Source organism: Suricata suricatta, chromosome 10 (genome assembly GCF_006229205.1).
Source record: "Suricata suricatta isolate VVHF042 chromosome 10, meerkat_22Aug2017_6uvM2_HiC, whole genome shotgun sequence".
NCBI classification, from domain to species: domain Eukaryota; kingdom Metazoa; phylum Chordata; class Mammalia; order Carnivora; family Herpestidae; genus Suricata; species Suricata suricatta.
In genome coordinates, this window is record NC_043709.1 from 92,981,645 (window position 1) to 93,000,513 (window position 18,869).

The 18,869-nt window shown below is 41.2% G+C and overlaps 1 long non-coding RNA gene across 1 annotated transcript in view; it reads right to left on the reverse strand.

Moving 5' to 3' along the window:
- The window catches only part of LOC115305007, a 39,656-nt gene continuing 20,787 nt past the window's right edge, over positions 1-18,869 (reverse strand). The window contains exons 2-3 of the long non-coding RNA XR_003914720.1: positions 9,585-9,705; positions 1-162 (exon numbers count right to left, since the gene is read on the reverse strand). This is a non-coding gene — a long non-coding RNA (uncharacterized LOC115305007). The remainder of the gene's footprint in view (positions 163-9,584; positions 9,706-18,869) is intronic.

Sequence of the window (18,869 nt, forward strand, 5' to 3'; positions counted from 1 at the left end):
TGGTGATTTATTTATCCATTCCTGTATTGATGAGCGTTTATCATGTTTTCAGTTGAATTGTTTGTTACAAACAATGGTCGGTTCTTGTATGTGGCCATGAGTATGTTTGTGTCTATTCTCGGTGAGTATTTCTGTAGAAGAGACTCCAAAAAGCAGAATTGGCTGAAACAAAAGCATACATATTTTGAATTTGGTAAATATTCTTTCTCCCTCCTGGGCAGAGAGTCAACAATTTCCTCTCCTGTAATATCCTTACATACAATGAGCAACAAATAACGATAGCTATGGTAAATAAAAAAGGCCCTCGTAAAACATGCATGTTTAGACCATTCATCCAAAAGCAATCATGGATATTTTTAAACCCAATAAGAAAATAAGTCTTTATAAGGGAGTTTCTGAGTCCTACAGCTATTCAGACAATGTAATCCTTCAATCAGCTTTATTTCAAGGAAAGAGAACAATTTCTGACTGTTTGAACTAATCTGACCAGAAAAAGTTCCAGTGGTCCCCTAAGTGTATTAGATTAAGCACATGATTAAGAATCTAATCCAAAGAACATTCTGATGGTAAGTTTCAGAGGACATTTACATTATACACAACTTCTGCTTGGGGCCCAGACACCAAGATGTCTACTATCATGTTCTAAAGTTTAAGTTTACAAGGTTTAATTTCTCAAAAGCAGAAATAGATTCAAGGAGGCAAGACAGATGTTTATTGAACACTGTATGTAATAAATTAAAAATAATCTAAATTTCCACCATGTAGGGAAATGGTTAATTACACTGGGGTACATCCATGCTATGGAACCCTGTGCTGCAGTTTTAAAATGTACCTTCTTGATTATAGTGAAACTGAGCACTTTTTGTATGTTTGGGGTTTTTTCCCCTTTCTGTATCCTCCTGTGTGGATTATATGCTCACAGCCTTTGCCCATATTTCTACTGGTTTGCCTTTTTTCTTATTCCCATGCAGAAAGTTTACAATGGTATGGGTACTGATTCTTGTTTTCTATGTAGGCAAAGTTTACTTTCATTCTGTTGTCTGTCTTTGAATTTTTTTCATGGTGGTCTGTAGTCCTGACATCATGTAACCAAATTATCAGTCTATCAGTATGGCTTTTTACCTTTCTGTGTCTTCTAATAGACGCGTCTAGGTCTTTAATATCACTTCACTTAATATGTATGAATGTAGACATTCAATATCTCCTTCCAAAAAGAAGGCAAATTATCCCAACATCTCTCCAGAAGACCCCATGAATGAATATCTTCTTGCCTTTCATGCACCCTGGTCATGCCCATCTCTAGAACAGCCACTGTGAAGAAGGCAATTTATAGGCTGATTGGCTTAAGTCAATCAAGGTATCAACTAGAGCTGGAGATGCGGTCAATCCCTCTGAACACACTTCAGTAAGGCTGAATGAATGAGGAGTGATAGCCAAAATAAACTCTGGGAAACTGTTCCTAGTATAAAATGCAGTAAACGCTGGCAGAAAAAAAAAAAAAAGACTTTCACTATATAACCTTATGACTTACTAAGTCCCCACATTTTTATGAACTCATTTGCTTATTCCTACATGAACATCACATTGTTTAAATTACCAAAGTCTCAGGGCATGTGGGTGGCTCAGTCAGCTGTGTGTGACTCAGACCCTTGATTTCAGCTCAGGTCATGACCTCATGGTTTGTAGGTTCAAGCCCCATATCGGGCTCCATACTGACAAAACCCTGCTTGGGATTCTCTCTCTCTCTCTCTCTCTCTGCTCCTCCCTGGCTCTCTTGCTCTCTCTCTCTCTCAAAATAAAAAATAAAATTCCCAAAGTCTGACATGCTTTATAGCAGCTGATGGTACCAGATAGCAAGAAAACTACCAAAGACAACTAGAGTTGTGTCAAAGGGACATAGGAGGAAACGTTGGTCAAAATAAGACAATTTGGGCCCCCCTAATAATTTTCAATGGATTGAAATTCATCAAATATATTTAAAACTATGAGTATATATAATGGTTTAAAAAAACCCAACAACCTGGGGTACCTGGGAGGCTCAGGGTTACAATCCTATTCTTGACTTCAGCTCAGGTCATGATTTCACGGTTTGTGAGATCGAGCCCCACGTCCTGCTCTGCACTGGGGTCTGCATGGGATTCTCTCTCTCCCTTTCTGACTCTGCCCCTCCCCTGCTGGTGTTCTCTCCTTCTCTCTCGCTAAATAAACATTTTTTAAAATCCAAAAACAAAAACCTCCCAACTAACTGCTCATATTTGAAGGATGGAAGAAAATTAATTAAATATCTCAAAAACTGATAAATAAGGGATAGAACAAACATTTACCCTGCCTTTCCTATATGTACTAGGTACAAGGAAGTGCTATGAAAGTCAGGAGATGGTTGCATGACTATGAATATACTAAAAACCATTTAATCACACCCTTTAAATAGGTGAACTATGGGGCGCCTGGGTGGCTTAGTCGGTTTAAGTGGCCAACTTCGGCTCAGGCCATGATCTTGCTGTTTGTGAGTTCAAGCCCCACATCGGGCTCTGTAATGACAGCTCAGAGCCTGGAGCCTGCTTCAGAGTCTGTGTCTGCCTCTCTCTCTGCCCCTCCCCTGTTCTTTCTCTCTCTCTCCTTCAAAAATAAATAAATGTTAAAATAAATATATAAATAGGCAAATGGTATGGTATGTGAATTATATCTCAGTAAAGTAATTCAAAAAAATCAAAAGAATGGGGAAGAGAGGGGTTGAGATGGGGATGGGACACATAAAACAGTTTCTGGGATAGCTGACAGTTCTATTTCTTCTTCTTTTTTTCAGTTTATTTATTTATTTTGAGAGAGACAGAGACAGCATGAGCAGGGCAGGGGCAGAGAGAGAGGAAGAGAAAGAGAATCCCGAGCGGGTTCCATCCACACTGTCAGCACAGAGCTGGACGTAGGGCCCAAACCGACAAAACTGTGAGATTATGACCTGAGCTGAAATTGAGAGTCAGACGCTTAATCAACTGAGCCACCCAGGCACCCCTACAATTTTTTAAGAGCACAAAAAAAAAAAAAAAAAAAAAAGGAATAGAAAGCAGATGTAGAGGAAGGAGGGGAAGCTTGCTATACTACTTAATGAACTAAGTGGAGGAAAATGTAAAATTCTTCAAGAGATTAGCCATATTAAGAAATTAAGACAGCGTGGAGCTATCCTTACAAGATGCCAGCCTACGTAAAGAGCCCCGGGGGTGGGGGGCCACCAAGTCTGGAGACTACTGATGGAAAGCCTCACGGGTCCAGCTCTGCATTCTGTGGTGGTGAAGCAGATTTGATGGAAAAAGAACCAAAAAAGAGAAATCTGGAAAATTGATTGCTGGCATTACAAGGGGGATAAAAATACCAGAACAGAAATCAAACTCCCTGCAATCACTCAGACTTTTCCACCGGCACTAAGTATTCTCCAGTACAGTTCTTCACCACAGGGTCAGCTTCATCTGAGAGCATAGCTTTTTACGCCTTTCCATTCAGATTCTCCTTTGCTCTCAGACTTTGCTCCTCTGCCTTGTAATCGGATTCTCCAGAGAAACAGAACCAATAGGATATATACAGAAGGAGAAAGATTTATTGTAAAGAATTGGCTCACACTATTGTGGGCCAGACAAGCCTGAACTTTGTGGAGCAGGCTGGCAGGGTAGAAATTCAGGGAAGAGTTGATGTTGCAATTTTGAATGTGAAATCGGCAGGCTGGAAAGTCAGGTGGGGATAGACAGTGCAATCTGGAGGTGGATTTGCTTCTTGGGAAAACCTGTCTTTGCTTTGAAGGCCTTCAACTGATTGGATGAGGCTCGCCCACATTATGGAAACTAATCTGCTTAACTCTATTGATTTAAATGCAAATCATATCTTAAAAATGACCTTGATAGCAACATCTAGACTGGTGTTTAAACAACTGGGCACCGCAGCCTAGCCAGAATGACAAATAAAATTAACTACAGAGGCACCTGGGTGACTCAGTCAGTTAGGCATCCCACTCATGGTTTGTGGGATCAAGACCCACAGCATGGAGCCTGCTTAAGATTCTCTCTCTCCCTGTCTCTCTCTCTGCCCCTCCTCTGCTTGCATGCCTTCTCTCTCAAAATAAACAAACTTAAAAAAATTTTAACTATCACATGCCTCATTCTCTAACTCACAGTCCTGTGTTGCCAGTGTGTCCAAAGGGATCGCTTCTTCCTCCTGCTTCTCCAAAAAGCATGTATAGACCACCCCCCAGCCCCTTTCCACCGAAGGAGTTTCTCTCTCTACTACCACATCCTTCAGAAGCAATGAAAAATGCCTATTCACAAAAATGTTTGCCTCCTTTTGTTCTCTCGTGTATCATTTCAATCCACCATCCCTCTATCCTGAAGTGGTGAGTTCTCTTCAGTGTTGATTCAGCTTTCAGTCAAATCTACTACTGAACTAGACTTTTAAAAAAAAATCTTAAAAAAAATAAAATAGGGGCGCCTGGGTGGCTCAGTCAGTTAAGCATCTGACTTTGGCTCAGGTCATGATCTCAGTTTGTGAGTTTGAGCCCCATGTAGGGCTCTGGGCTGACAGCTTGGAGCCTGGAGCCTGCTTCGGATTCTGTCTCTCCCTCTCTCTTTGGCCCTCCCCCACGTGTGCTCAGTCTCTCTCTATCTCTCAAAAATAAATAAATGTAAAAATTTTTTAAAAATTAAAAATTAAAAAATTAAATTAAAAAATTTTTAAATCTCTTTTCAAAATTAATTCTGAATTGTACCTCATTTTTAGTTTAGGAAACTGCTATTACGTAAGTGGTTGTATTTTTTTTTAATTTTTAATGTCTATTTACTTTTGAGAGAGAGAGAGCGAGAGAGCATGTGTGCGTGCATGAAAGTCAAGGAGGGGCAGAGAGAGAGGGAGACAGAATCCGAAGCAGGCTCCCGGCTCCAGGCTCCGACCTAGAGCCTGTGGCGGGACTTGCGCTCAAGAACCGTGAGATCATGACCTGCACCGAAGTTGGATGCCTAACAGTCCCAGCCACTCAGCTGCCCCAAGTGACTGTACTTTTACTCAGATGAAAAATTTACAGAGTTATGATAGGGTTTTGGGTAAAGTTGACTTAAGCATTTTTTTTTAAGTTTTGGTTTACTGCTGTTTTCTCAGTTCCCAGTACAGTGCCTGGTATGTGTCAGGAGCTCAATAAACATTTGTTAAATGAATCTATTAATGTAGTAAACTAGCTAAAATTTTCATTTAGATTATTCTTGCATTCTAAGATAAACTTAAATTACTCATGATGCATTATTCTTTCAAAATACACCTAAACTAGACTTGTTTATTGAATGACTGACTGACTGTTTTGTGTTCTGTGAGGGGTCGGGCCTGTTCCTTCTCTTGTGTTGTCCTTCTCCTCACTGGTATCAGAGTTAAGTCAGGATTATAAAACAAATCACGTAGCTTTCCATTTGACTCTGCTCCAGAGAGGCTTGGGTAGGATGGGAATTATGTCCTTTGACTGCTTGGAAGCATCTACTGTGGAACACAGACCACGTTTGGACCATGTCTGTTTTCGGTAGGTATTTCTTTAATAACCATTTCAATTTCTTTTGTGGCTATTGGTATATTTGGGTTTTTTCCTTATTGTGGATCCCATATTTGACATTTAGGTTATCTTCAATAATTGTCCATTTCATCAAATACATTGCAATAAATTATACACTGTATTCTCTAATAACTCAAGATCTCCTGTATATCTGTAGTATGTCTTTCTATCCTAATGTTAAGTTTATCTTCCTTTTTTTAAATTAAACTTTCTTTCGTTTTTTTTAATTAAAAAAAATTTTTTTTGAGAGAGGGAGAGAAAGCATGAGCAGGGGAGGGTCAAAGAGAGAGGGAGATACAGAATCTGAAGACAGCTTCCAGGCTCTGAGCTAGCTGTCAGCACAGAGTCCGATGCGGGGCTCAAACCCATGAACCATGAGATCATGACCTGAGGCGAAGTCGGATGCTCAACTGACTGAGCCACCCAGGCGCCCCTAAAATTAAACTTTCTATAAGTTTCTCTAATTGCCTTTTTCCGCAAAATAAACCTATTTTTATTTTCTATTTTCATTAATTTTAGGGTTGCCTAATTTAGCAAATAAAAATGTAAGGTAAGACTGGCTCAGTCCACGGAGCTTGAGACTCTTGATCTCAGGCTTGTAAGCTCAAGTCCCACATTGGGCGTAGAAATTACTTAAAAATAAAATCTTAGGGGCACCTGGGTGGCTCAGTCGGTTAAGCCTCTGACTCTTGACTTCAGCTCAGGTCATGATTTCACAGTCATGGGATCAGGACCCACAAAGGGCTCTGCACTGACAGAGTGGTACCTGCTTGAAATCCTCTCTCTCCCTCTCCCTATCTGCCCCCTTCCCAAATATATACACAAACTTTAAATAAAATAAACTAAAATCTTTTTTAAAATGTAAGATGTTGGAGCACCTGGGTGGCTCAGTCAGTTGAACATCCACCTCTGGCTCAGGGCATGATCTCACAGCTCATGAGTTCGAGTCCCATGTCAGGCTCTGTGCTGACAGCTCAGAGCCTGGAGCCTCCTTCAGATTCTGTGTCTCCCCCTTTCTCTGCCCTTCCCATGCTCATGCTCTGTCTCTCAATAATAAATAAAAATGTCAAAAAAATTTTTTAAATAAATAAAAATGTAAGATGTATGTTCCCTAGTTTCCCATTTAATCCTTATTATTTCTTTCCTTTTACTTTTTTGGGGTTTGTTACTTTTCTAGCTTCTTGGGTTAAAAGCCTAGGCACTTATTTTCTGTCTTTCTTGTTTTCCAAAAGAGTGTATTTAAAACTACAGATTTCTGGGGCTCCTGGATGGCTCAGTTAGAAAAGTGGGCAGGTCTGTCTTGGGCTTGTGAGTTCAAGCCCCACATTGTGTTGGGTATAGAGATTACTTGAAATACATACATACAGACATACGATAGATTTCTTTGTTTGGTCCCATTCCATGAGCCTTAATATGTAATGTTTTTTTTGTTCTACTCTAAATAATTTGTATCTTCTATTTTGACTTGTCTTTAATCCAAGAGTTATTTACATGTCTTTTTATTCTTAATTTTTAAGTATATAGATTTGAGAATGGTGCTTTCTATCCTGTTTCTAATTTTATTACATTGTAATCACTGCATGTGACTTGAAATTTGTTAAGCTTTTCTTCATGGTCAAGTATCTGCTTCCCAAACTTTTGTGGTCTTGTGGTACATATAGAAAATGATATTTGTGCATCTCATTAGGGTAAAAGGAATTTGAAGCCCCAGACTAGGATGCTGGTGGGAGTCAGGCTACAATCCCCAAACCTCTGGCCCATGGGACCCATGGTATACAGATTGGGAAACTGGCCAACGACATGCTCAATGTTTGTCCATGTTTTATGTGTTTTTGAAGAAAATGCTATTTCTCTGCTTTATGTGTGTGTGTGTGTGTGTGTGTGTGTGTGTGTGTGTGTGTGTATCCAATATACATGGGATATATATATTTGCATATGCTTAAGATTTTAATGTCTGGGGACACCTGGGTGACTCAGTTGGTTGAGCATCTGACTTCAGCTCAGGTCATGGTCTTGTGGTTCATGGCTTCAAGCCCTGCATTGGGCTCTATGCCAATAGCTCAGAGCCTGGAGCCTGCTTCAGATTCTGTGTCTCCCTCTCTTTCTGCCCTTCCCTGCTGTGCTCTGTCTCTCTTTCAAAAATAAACAAACATTTAAGATAAGATTTTAATTGTCTGATTCAGTTTCTCTAGTTACTTCTTTGGATCTGTTTTTCTCTCAATGATCACATCCTCCTCCTTTCCTTCTAGTGGCAAACACTATCCATCATTTGGTGCTAATCACCCCATGCATTTTGTTAGGTTTTAACTACTACAGATGTATCCTGAATCAACACATAGTATTCTCTTGTTTGTTTTAAACTTTATATAAACAATATCTTACTGGGTGTACTTGCCAATTTAGTTTTTCATTCAACATTACATTTGTGACAGTCATCCCTACTCTGAAGGTGAAGCTCCAGCTTCATTATAATATAATCAGATTTGTTTGTACCACATCTTTTTATTAATAGAATCTGAGTTAACTACTTATTTTCCTATTGATGTGTCTTTCTTTTTTTTTAATGTTTATTTATTATTTTTGAGAGAGAAAGAGCGCATGAGTGGGAGAGGGGCAGAGAGAGGGAAAGAGGATCCAAAGTGGATTCCATGCTGACAGCAGAGAGCCTGACTTAGGTCTTGAACTCATGAACCATGAGATCATGCCCTGAGCAAAAGTTGGATGCTTAAATGACTGAGCCACCAAGGTGGAATCCTAGGCCTTAGGTTATTGTGCATTTGTTATGTGTTTACTGAGCATCGAGTTTCAGTAGGGGATGATGAGGAGGTCTGGAGATGGATAGATTCCATGGTTATACAACAATGTGAATATACTTGATGCCACTGTGTCCAATTAAAAGTGGTCAAAATGCTCTAAAAAGTCAGCATCTCTTAAAATTATGTAGATATCGAGGAGCCTGGGTGGCTCAGTCGGTTAAGCATCCGACTTCGGCTCAGGTCATGATCTCATGGTTTGTGGGTTCGAGCCCCACATCGGGCTCTGCGCTGACAGCTAGCTCAGAGCCTGGAGCCTATCTTAAGATCCTGTGACTCCTTCTCTCTCTGACCCTCCCCTTCTCACGCTGTCTCTCTCTCTCTCTCTCTAAAAAATAAATAAAAACATTAAAAAAATTTTTTAATTATGAAGCTATCATTGCACCCATAATTTTTAATGCTGTGAGTTTTTTTTTAATTTTTTTTGTTTTGTATTTATTTTTGAGAGACAGAAAGAGGCAGTGTAAGCAGAGTAGGGTCGGAGAGACAGACAGACAGACAGACTCCAAAGCAGGCTCCAGGCTAGCAGTCAACACAGAGACTGACGTGGGGCTCAAACCCACCAACCATGAGATCATGACCTGAGCCGAAGCAGGACGCTTAACTGACTGAGACACCCAGGCGCCCCTAATGCAGTGTTCTTGATGAGAAATCTGATGGTGGGCTTGATTTTCCCTCCCTTGTAGGCATTCTGTTTGTTTTGTCTGGAAGATTTTAAGGCTTTTTTCCTGGTCTCTTCTACTGATAAATTTCATATTGTTTGTAGGTCCTTTCAATCTGAGGAAGCAAGGCCTCTTTGAATGATTTATTTTAAAATTTTTAATGTTTACTTATTTTTTTTAATTTATTTATGTTGAGAGACAAAGAGAGACAGCACAAGCAGGAGAGGGTTGAAGAGAGAGGCAGATACAGAATCAGAAGCAGGCTCCTGGCTCTGAGCGGGGCTCAAATCCTCAAACCATGAGATCATGACCTGAGCTGAAGTCGGCCGCTTAACCAACTAAGCCACCCAGGTGCCCCAATTTATTTGAACTTTGAACTTTTTCCTGCTGTTAACATCTACCAGTTTGGGGTCAATGAGCATTTGTGGTGTCTGTGCAACAGCAAACAAACAAACAAACAAAACAAAAAAAACAAAAACAAAAAACAAGCAAAAAAACAAAGTTCAACTTTTGGCTACGATGGATCTTCTTCACCTGGGCCTGTGTCATGCAGGCATTTGTCACAATTTCTGGTCTCTGGAATCTTCCCCTCTTGTTTCCCATGCAGCTGTTATTTTCTTCATCTATCTTTTCCATTCCTTATAGAAATTTGGAACTGGAAGAAAAGGCTGTGTCATTTTTGTTCAATCTATTATCTTCACGTTCACCTCTTTACCATGCTTGAGTTATACATAAAGAGAGAAATAAGACCAAAAAAGGGGGTCCATGGGAACCAAAATATCATCTTTTCTGATAAAAGCCACTGAAGGGGCACCTGGGTGGTTCAGTCAGTTAAGGGTCCAACTTTGGCTCAGGTCATGATCTCGCAGTTAGTGGGTTCAAGCCCCATGTCAAGCTCTGTGCTGACGGCTCAGAGCCTGGAGCCTCCTTTGGATTCGGTCTCCCTCTTTCTCTGCATCTCCCTCAAAAATGCATAAATTTTCTTTTAAAAAGCCACTGGAGATTTTAGCTTAGCATAAAAGGCAAATGAGCATACTTACACAGAACCACATGGTATCATACCGACTGAACCAAGCTAATCCAGCAACCCTAAGCGGGGCAGGTTCCAGCACCTAGGTGACCTTGACCTGCAAAAAGTAGAACTGGTGCTTTCTCGGGCTGTCTGGCTTCCACAGAGGAAGAAGGATGAAATCAAGCCAATGCTCAATGTATTACTCCCAAATTGACCAATCAAATTACATCACCCTCTCCAAGAACACAGGAGACCCACTAAGCTGGGTTCCCTTGAAGATGGAAGATGTATTCATCTCCTGTTGCCACTGTAACAAATCACCACATTGTTGCTTAAAACAACGCATCTTTCTTCCCTAGTAGTTCTGGCGGTCAGAGGTCCAAAATCCATTTCATTTTTCAGAGGTAAAGTCAAGGTGCTGGAAGGGCTGGGGTCTGCAAATGAATCTTTTTTTTTTTTTTGGTCCTGTCAGGCAGGACTGTTCTGATAAGCTGCCGAAGTCCTCTATGGGGATGTCAGACACACCTCTGTTGACATAGTTTAATGGCTGAAACCAGTGGTTTAAGAGAACAAAAATCAAGGGAATATTAGTGGGAGGATAATTCTTAACCGACTTTTGATAGTACTTTCTGTCATAGATTGAGTGATTCTCCAAACATATCCATGTTCTAATCCCCAGAACCTGCGAATATATTATCTTATGTGGTAACAAGACTTTCCAGGTATGATTAAGATCCTGACATGAGGAGGTTATCTTGGATTATATGGGTGGCCTGATGTGACCACAAGGGTCCTTAAAGGGGGACACAGGAGAAGAGTCAAAGAGGAAGGTGATGTGATGGCAAAAACAGAGATGGGAATGACAAGCTTTGGTGATGGAGGAAGAAGACACAGCCAAGAAGCACAGGCAGCCACTAAATGCTGGAAACCAAGAAGTCAGATGCTTAACCAACTGAGCCACCCAGACACCCCAGGATTGAGGTTAAATGCCACCAACCTGGTGGCTGGGTTGGTTGAGCTCCTGACTCTCGGTTTTAGCTCAGGTCATGGTCTCATCGTTCACAGAACTGAGCCCTGTGGACAAAGCCTGCTTGGGATTCTCTCCCTCTCTCTACCCCTCCCCTGCTCATGCTCATTCTCTCTCTCTCTCTCTCTCTCAATAAATAAACATTTTTTTAAAAACAACAAAACTACCCTATTCTAATTATAATGTGCACAACATAACCTCAATAACAAAATGCTAATAATGTTGAGAGGAAAGAGTTTTTAACATAAACATCTTCCCTTTATCAAATGTCTAGAGAGAAATTAAGGTCCAAGGAAGGAAATAAAAATTATGACACACTACAGTTCAAAAAAGTAAGGTTCAAAACAGAATTGTCTTGTTTTTGTGGATTAAAATTCAAAAAAATTAAAGCCCAAAATTCATCTCCCCCAACTTTTTATTCAAGCTGTTCAGTCTCCGCTGGAGGGGATTTCGATGTCTGGGTAGAGGCAGGGATCTTTAGCAACTACATTTTAAGCTGGATCTCACTGGAGTGGGGGCAGCCCCTACAGGGCATCCAAATTAGAAAACAAAAGTTACCCCAGCAAGTCTGTAACATGCTTTTTCCTAGAATCTATAGATTTACAGAACATGCAAATGGTCACAAGAGGCAGAAAACAATCCAGTTTTTCAAGCAAATCACCAAGCAAAATACATTCCCAGAATCAGCACTGCGGGTTGTCAATGGTATTTTGGGTCGCCAAAACACTGTTGCAGAGTTAACAGTCTCACCAGAAGCCAGTTGGTTGAGACCAAGAATCCAGAATCGGTGGACTGTGAGTTAAAACCCACTTAGGAGAGGGGCGCCTGGGTGGTTCACTCAGTTGAGAGCCTGACTTCAACTGAGGTTGTGATCTCACAGTTCATGGGATTGAGCCCTGCATTGGGCTCTGTGCTGACAGCTTAGAGCCTGGAGCGTGGTTCGGATTCTGTGTCTCCCTCTCTCTCTCTGCCCCTCCCCAGTTCACACTCTGCCTCTGGCTGTCTCTTCTCTCAAAAATAAGAAAGTAAAACCTTTAAAAAAACAAATAAATAAACCTAGTTTGGAGAACTCAACTAGCTACAGGTTAATTTCTGCACAATGGCACCTTGCATTTATCACATCCAGAAAGTTCCACGTTTGGCAAGGCCTTTGAGGGGCTCTTGCCTCCTTGCAAAGTTAAAACGGGGCAGTGGCAATGTCTTCATCAATCAGATCTTATTTGTGGAGTTATTCTTTCCCATCCAGAAATTCGAAACCTTTTAATTTCCATGTCCCTTTTGAATGTTAGTTGTCTACACTGCAGTGCTGCAGTGAAGGTGAATTCCACCCAGTAACAGAGCTCCCAAAATAACCAGTAAGCATTTTCATTCCTCTGCTGCAGTGGCTCTTTTTCCACCGCCTCTTTCTGTGGAATTCCTTAGGGCCAAGAAAATCATCACCCAGGAGGATTTCTGTTTCATGTTTACACATCCAGTTTCTAGCAACCTTGAGGACAAGGAGAGGGAGTGATTCTTGAGCCACATAAATGCAAACTTAGTCCATCCATGTTTGCCCTTGAAGATAGTTCAAAACAACATAAAAGAGGAATTAAAATTAGGGCTGTTTGTTTACATTACCCACCTAAACCTAGTACTAGCACATTGAAAACTAATCTCTCATTAGTGTTCTATGGTCCAAAGAGAACCCAGCTGCCCCCACGGTTTAAAAAACAAATATTTTTTCTACTCCTTCAATATCTAAAAGACAGTATATGAAAAGACTGTTTCTTTCTCCTATAATTGAACCCTTGCTTCAGCTATAACAGCTTATTAAGACCTCTTCAGCCTGCTGGCCCCTGATAAGTCCCTCTCATGACCTCTGTGCCCTTGCCAAGGTCCTCTCACAGCCTCTAAGTGGCTTTTCTAAGGTCTTTTTTCCCAGGCCACTGCTGTTAAGAGCCCACTGCACCACCATGAAAACGTACCTGGCTCAGTATGAGCCTACACACTGCCAAGATCGAAATGTCCTGCACCCACACTAAAGAACAAGACCCCAGGGTCAAGGCCAATCCCATGCACTCCAGAAGCCTCAGTCACTCCATGGGTATTCATTTGCTTCTCCCTAAGTGTGCACCTTATTGCTTCTACACCAATTTTCTGGTCAATGTATCCCACGTTGCAACACTGAAGCACAACCCACTAAAAACCACCCCTTCCTCCTTTTCTGAATTCAAAACAAACTGAGATAAAGGGGTGGGAGAAGAAGGCCAATGTAGCAATCAGTTCCTGATAAAGCTGCGCTGAGAGTCACAAGAGCTTCCCAGTGTGAAGCTGCGGACGAGATCCAGAGTGGCCTTGCCTCGCTGTGAGAGGAAGCGCCAGCCTGCCCCTAGAGCAGACCTCATGCTGGCCGGATTCCAGGGAGGGAAGTGGATGAGCTGAGCATGCCCACTTTATCTTCCCCAAATCTGCCCCTCAAATAATCATGCCTTTTTCACTTCAGGGATGGGTTAAGAGAGCGCAGAGAAAATGCAACTGCCTTCACTTGGAAGTGTGGTTTGGCTTGAATTTTTTTTATACTAGTAAAAATATTGTACATATTACTTGAGTAATTAAACAGCATGACCTTTGAAAAACCAAAGTGCTAGAAGCTTCCCATCTGTTACACTGTAGCCCTATGGCTATAATGTGAAATTCTAAAGATGATTTCTGGGCATTGTCAATTAGCATTAGAGAATGTTTTCTCAGTCGTTTTTCATATGTTTTTATGAAAGAAAAAAGTTATATTTGGGGTGCCTGGGTGGCTCAGTCAGTTAAGCGTCCAACTTTGGCTGAGGTGATGATCTCCCAGTTCTTGAGGTCAGGCCTTGCAGGAACGCATTGGGCTCTCTGCTTATCCGCACAGAGCCTGCTTTGGATCCTCTGTCTCCCTCTTTCTCTGCTCCTTCCCCGTTCACTCTCTCTCAAAAATAAACAACCATTTAAAAAAGTAAGTTCATACATTTATTAGCTGTTAAGTTTATATTTATTTTGAGAGAGAGAGAGCAATTGTGGGTGGAGGAGGGCAGAGAGAGAGGAGTGAGCCAGAATCCCAAGCAGGCTCTGCACTGTCAGCGTGTAGCCCCATGCAGGACTTGAACTCACTAACCCATGAGACCATAACCTGAGCCAAAGTTAGATGCATAACCAAGCCACCCAGGCACCCCTGAAGCCAGATTTTAATAAAAGCTTTTCTCATTACAGGGACCAATGTTTTTAGCCTTCTTGGATTTTCCTCCGCTGCCTCTTCTGTTCTTTCATTTTGTCTGCACCCCACCCATGTGAGTCACTCCCCACTTCCAGGCTTAAATGAAATGGCCATGCCGCAATGTGTGAAATCCATTTCTGTGTGCTCACAGAGTGGCCAGACAACACCATCTGGGAGTTCGGGGGGTAAGCCCTGGCCAATGGAGATGGAGACAGGAGTGAGCTGGCAGGTAAATGCCCTCTTGTGTCCCTCTTTGTTGGACTGCTCTGAGAGATACCGTCTTTCTTCCTCCTTCCCTCCTTCCTTCCTTCCACTTTTCTGAAGACTAAGCACTGAGTTCTGAAGAATTCCTGCTGAAAGGCCTGCCCCTGAGAAGACCACTTCTTTCCCTTTCCTCAGTTCTTTCCATCTGAAACTATTTGGGCTGCTTGGGATCATCCTGCCCTTGCCTTAGGGCCAACCTCAGCACTTACCGCATCCAAGCTCCCACAAAGCCAATATTTACTGAGTGTTTCTTAGGGAGGCAAAGACAATATTACATTATATATCATATAGGAAACGTTTGTTTCCATTCTATTTTATTTTTATTAAGTAATCTCTACATCCAACGTAGGGCTCGAACTCATGACCCCAAGATCAAGAATCACATGCTCTACCAATGGAACCAGCCAGGTGCCCCTAGGAAACCTTCCTTTTAAATATTTGTTCAGTTTCTGTTTCCTTGAAATTTCGAGGCTTATAGCTCACCCATCTCTACCGCTTCTTCAACCTTCTCCTCAAATTTTCTTCCAACGATCCCCCCTCAGCCTATGGTAGGTGGAGAACTTTGGTCTTCCATCAGCATTTTAATTCTCTCCACTGTCAGCCACCCTGCTTAATTCAGCAAGCCCTGTAGAGTGAGCTGAGAACACAAGGCATTCATTCGTCCCGTAGACAAGAAGGGAGGTATTGGCAGTACGTGACTTTCCCCTCTGTCACCCAGGCATAAAACAGAATTCCAAGCAGGCGAGAAGCAGAAGAAAGAAAAAGTTACATCGGGGGTGACGAAAGTGTGGGGTCTAGGCAGGCTCAAGTGTGTAGTGCTATCTGGTGGAGCAGAAGCAGATCAGGAACAGGGATCTCGAGGCCGGGGCAGATACGACATGAAACAGCTCAGAATGAGGTCAAGTCACCTGGGCTGGAGGAGGGCAGGCGCTGGGCAAGTGTTTTCAGGAAACCCTGGCACAGGCAACAGGAGTGCAGTTTAATAATCTTAGATTCAACAAATACCCCATATATTTACTGCCAGGATCAGAACTGATCCCAGTGGCAATGAGACTGATCCTGAAAGTAGACAAAGTGTTACCTGCCTAGGGTTGAGGGTTGAAGAACCAGGAAGCTTGGCTGATATTAATATTTCCCCTCACACTTAACAATAATACATTCTCCTTATGTATTAATTTCCACTGCTGCTATAACAAATTACCATAACTTGTGGCTTGAAACGACACAAATTTAATACCTTGCAAGACTGCGGGCTAGAAGTCTAACCTGGGTCTCATGAGCGGCAATGAAGGTGTTGACAGCGCTGCATTCCTTTCTGGAGCCTCTAGGGAAGGCTCCTTTTCCTTGCCTCTTCCAGCTTCCAGAGGCTCTGTGTTCCTTGGCTCCTTCCTCCACCTTCAAAGCCAGCAAAGGCAGGCTGAGTTCTCTCATCCTGTCACTCTGATGTCTTCTGCCCTCCTCTTCCACCTTGCAGGACCCTTGTGACATTGGATCTACCCAGATAATCCCAAATAATCTCTCCAGTTGTAGGTCAGCAAATTAGCAAACTTAATTCCATCTGCAACCTTCCCTCCCCTTTAGCCATGTGACATATATGCACAGATTCTGGGAATGAGGGTGTGTGCATTTTGGGGGATCCATCATTCTGCTTACGATATGGTAATAAGTGCTATGGAGAAAAACAAAACAGGGATGAAGAAGGAATGACCAATCTTCCACAGGCATGTCTCTGACCACAGCTACTTCTGCTTTGCAAGATTCGCCTGATTAGATTGCGCCCAGCTAGGTAACCCCAGGTATGCTCTCTGTCTCCAGGTGCCTAACATTAGTCACATATGGAAACGCCCTTCTGCTACTTAAGGTATCATTCACAAGTTCCAGGGAATAAGATGTAGACATCTTTGGGGAGCAGTTATTCTGCCTTCCACATCTTATCTCTGATAGAATTTTCTAGGTATCTGGGCTTGTCATTGACCCTGAAATTTCCAGCTGGAGCTCTGACCTGAGCCCTTGCAGAGAATTCAACTAGTAGATACAATTACTTCAATTTAGTCAGAAAGCAAAAGATTCTTCCCTCTTAACTCCCCAGATTGGAAATATATATGTCCTCTTCTCTTGGCTTGGAAGTAAAGCAACAGTGTGATGCCACTACCACCGTTAAGACACAGAAGAGTTACATCAGCCCAAATAATCCCCTGGTGCTGCCTCTTTATAACCAACACATCTCAGCCCAAGTCTCTGGCAACCACAGATCTGGTCTCCATTTATTTTTGCCCTCCTGAGAATACCATGTAGATGGAATCATACAGTCTGTAGTCACTCAGATCTGGCTTCTTTCACTTAGCAAAATGCATTTGAGATTCACCCATGGTGTTATATGTGCAGTTCACCCCTTTTTACTGCTAAGTAGTATTCATGGTATGGTCATACCAGTTTGTTTATCCATTCAATTGTTGGTGGACATTTGGGTTTTCCAGTATTTGATGATTGTGAATAAAATTGCAACAAATACTCATGGACAATTTTTTTCACATGCACTTAAGTTGCCATTTCTCTTGGGTAAATACCTAGAATTACTGGGTCATATGGTAAATGTTTATCTTTGTAAGAACACGCCACACGGTTGCCAAAGTGGCTGTACCATTTTGTATCTTACGAGCAATGTGTGGGAGTTCCAGTGGCTCCACATCCTCATCAGCATTTAGCATTTCAGTTTTTGTTTTGTTTTAGTTTGGGTTTAGTTGGGTTGGTTGGGCTTGGGTTTTTAGCCATTCTAATAAGCATGTGGTATTATTTTATTGTGGTTTGAATTTGCAATTCCATAATTACTGATGATGTTGATCATATTTTCATGTGTTTATTTTCCATCTGTGTATCTCCTTTCATGAAGTATCTGTCCAAAATCCTTTGTGCATTTTTTGAAGAACAAATATTGTTAAAATGTTCATACTACTCAGAGCAATCCACAGATTTAATGCAATTTCTCTTAAAGTACCAAAAGCATTTTTCACAGAACTAGAACAAATAATCCTATAATTTGTATAGGACCACAAAAGACCCCAAATAGCCAAAGCAGTCTTGAAAAAGAAGAACAAAACTGGGGGTATTACAATCCCAGATTTCAAGATATTCTACAAAGCAATAGTAACCAAAACATGATACTGGCACAAAAATAGATGTATAGATCAGTAGAACAGAATAGAGAACCCAGAAGTAAAACCACAATTATCATATTAATCTTCAACAAAGGAGGAAAGAGCATGCAATAGGAAAAAGACAGTGTCTTCAACACATGGGATTGGGAATACTGGGCAGCTACATGCAAAACAATGAAACTGGTCCACTTTCTTACACCATGCACAAAAATTGACTCAAAATGGACTAAGCACCTAAATGTGAAACCTGAAACCATAAAAATCATAGCAGAGAGCACAGGCAGCAATTTCTCTGACATTAGCCATAACAACACTTTTCTATCTATGTCTCCTGAGGCAAGAGGAACAAAAACAAAAATAAACTATTTGGACTACATTAAAACAAAAAGCTTCTGCTCAGTGAAGGAAACAATCAACAGAATTAAAAAGCAACCTACTAAATGGAAGATGATATTTGGAAATGTCATATCCAGTAAAGGGTTAGTATTCAAAATATATAAAGAACTTATACAATTCAACACCAAAAAATAATCCAATTAAAAAGTGGGCAGAAGACATTAACAGACATTTCTCCAAAGAAGACATATATATAGATGGCCAACAGACACATGAAAAGATGCTCAATGTCACTCATCATCAGGAAAGTGCAAATCAAAACTACAATGAGATATGTCACACCTGTTAGAAAGGCTAAAATCAAAAATACAGGAAACAACAAGGTTAAAATGTGGGAAAAAAGGAACTGCTGTGCACTGTTGGTGGGAATGCAAACTGGTATAGCCACTATAGAAAACGGTATGAAGTTTCGTCCAAAAATTAAGAATAAAATTACCATATGAGGGGCGCCTGGGTGGCTCAGTCTTCATTTGAGCTCAGGTCATCATTTCATGGTTTGTGGCATTGAGCTCCATGTCAGGCTCTGCACTGACAGTGTATAGTCTACTTGGGATTCTCTCTCTCTTTCTCTCTCTCTCAAAATAAATAAACATTTTTAAAAAGAGAGAGAGAAAAAAGAATTACCATAGATCCAGTAATTGCACTGTTAAGTGCAATTAATATAGAAATTGATTCTACAAAGAATACAAAAAACACTAATTTGATGTTTGATAACAATCCTATGTTAATTGCAACATTA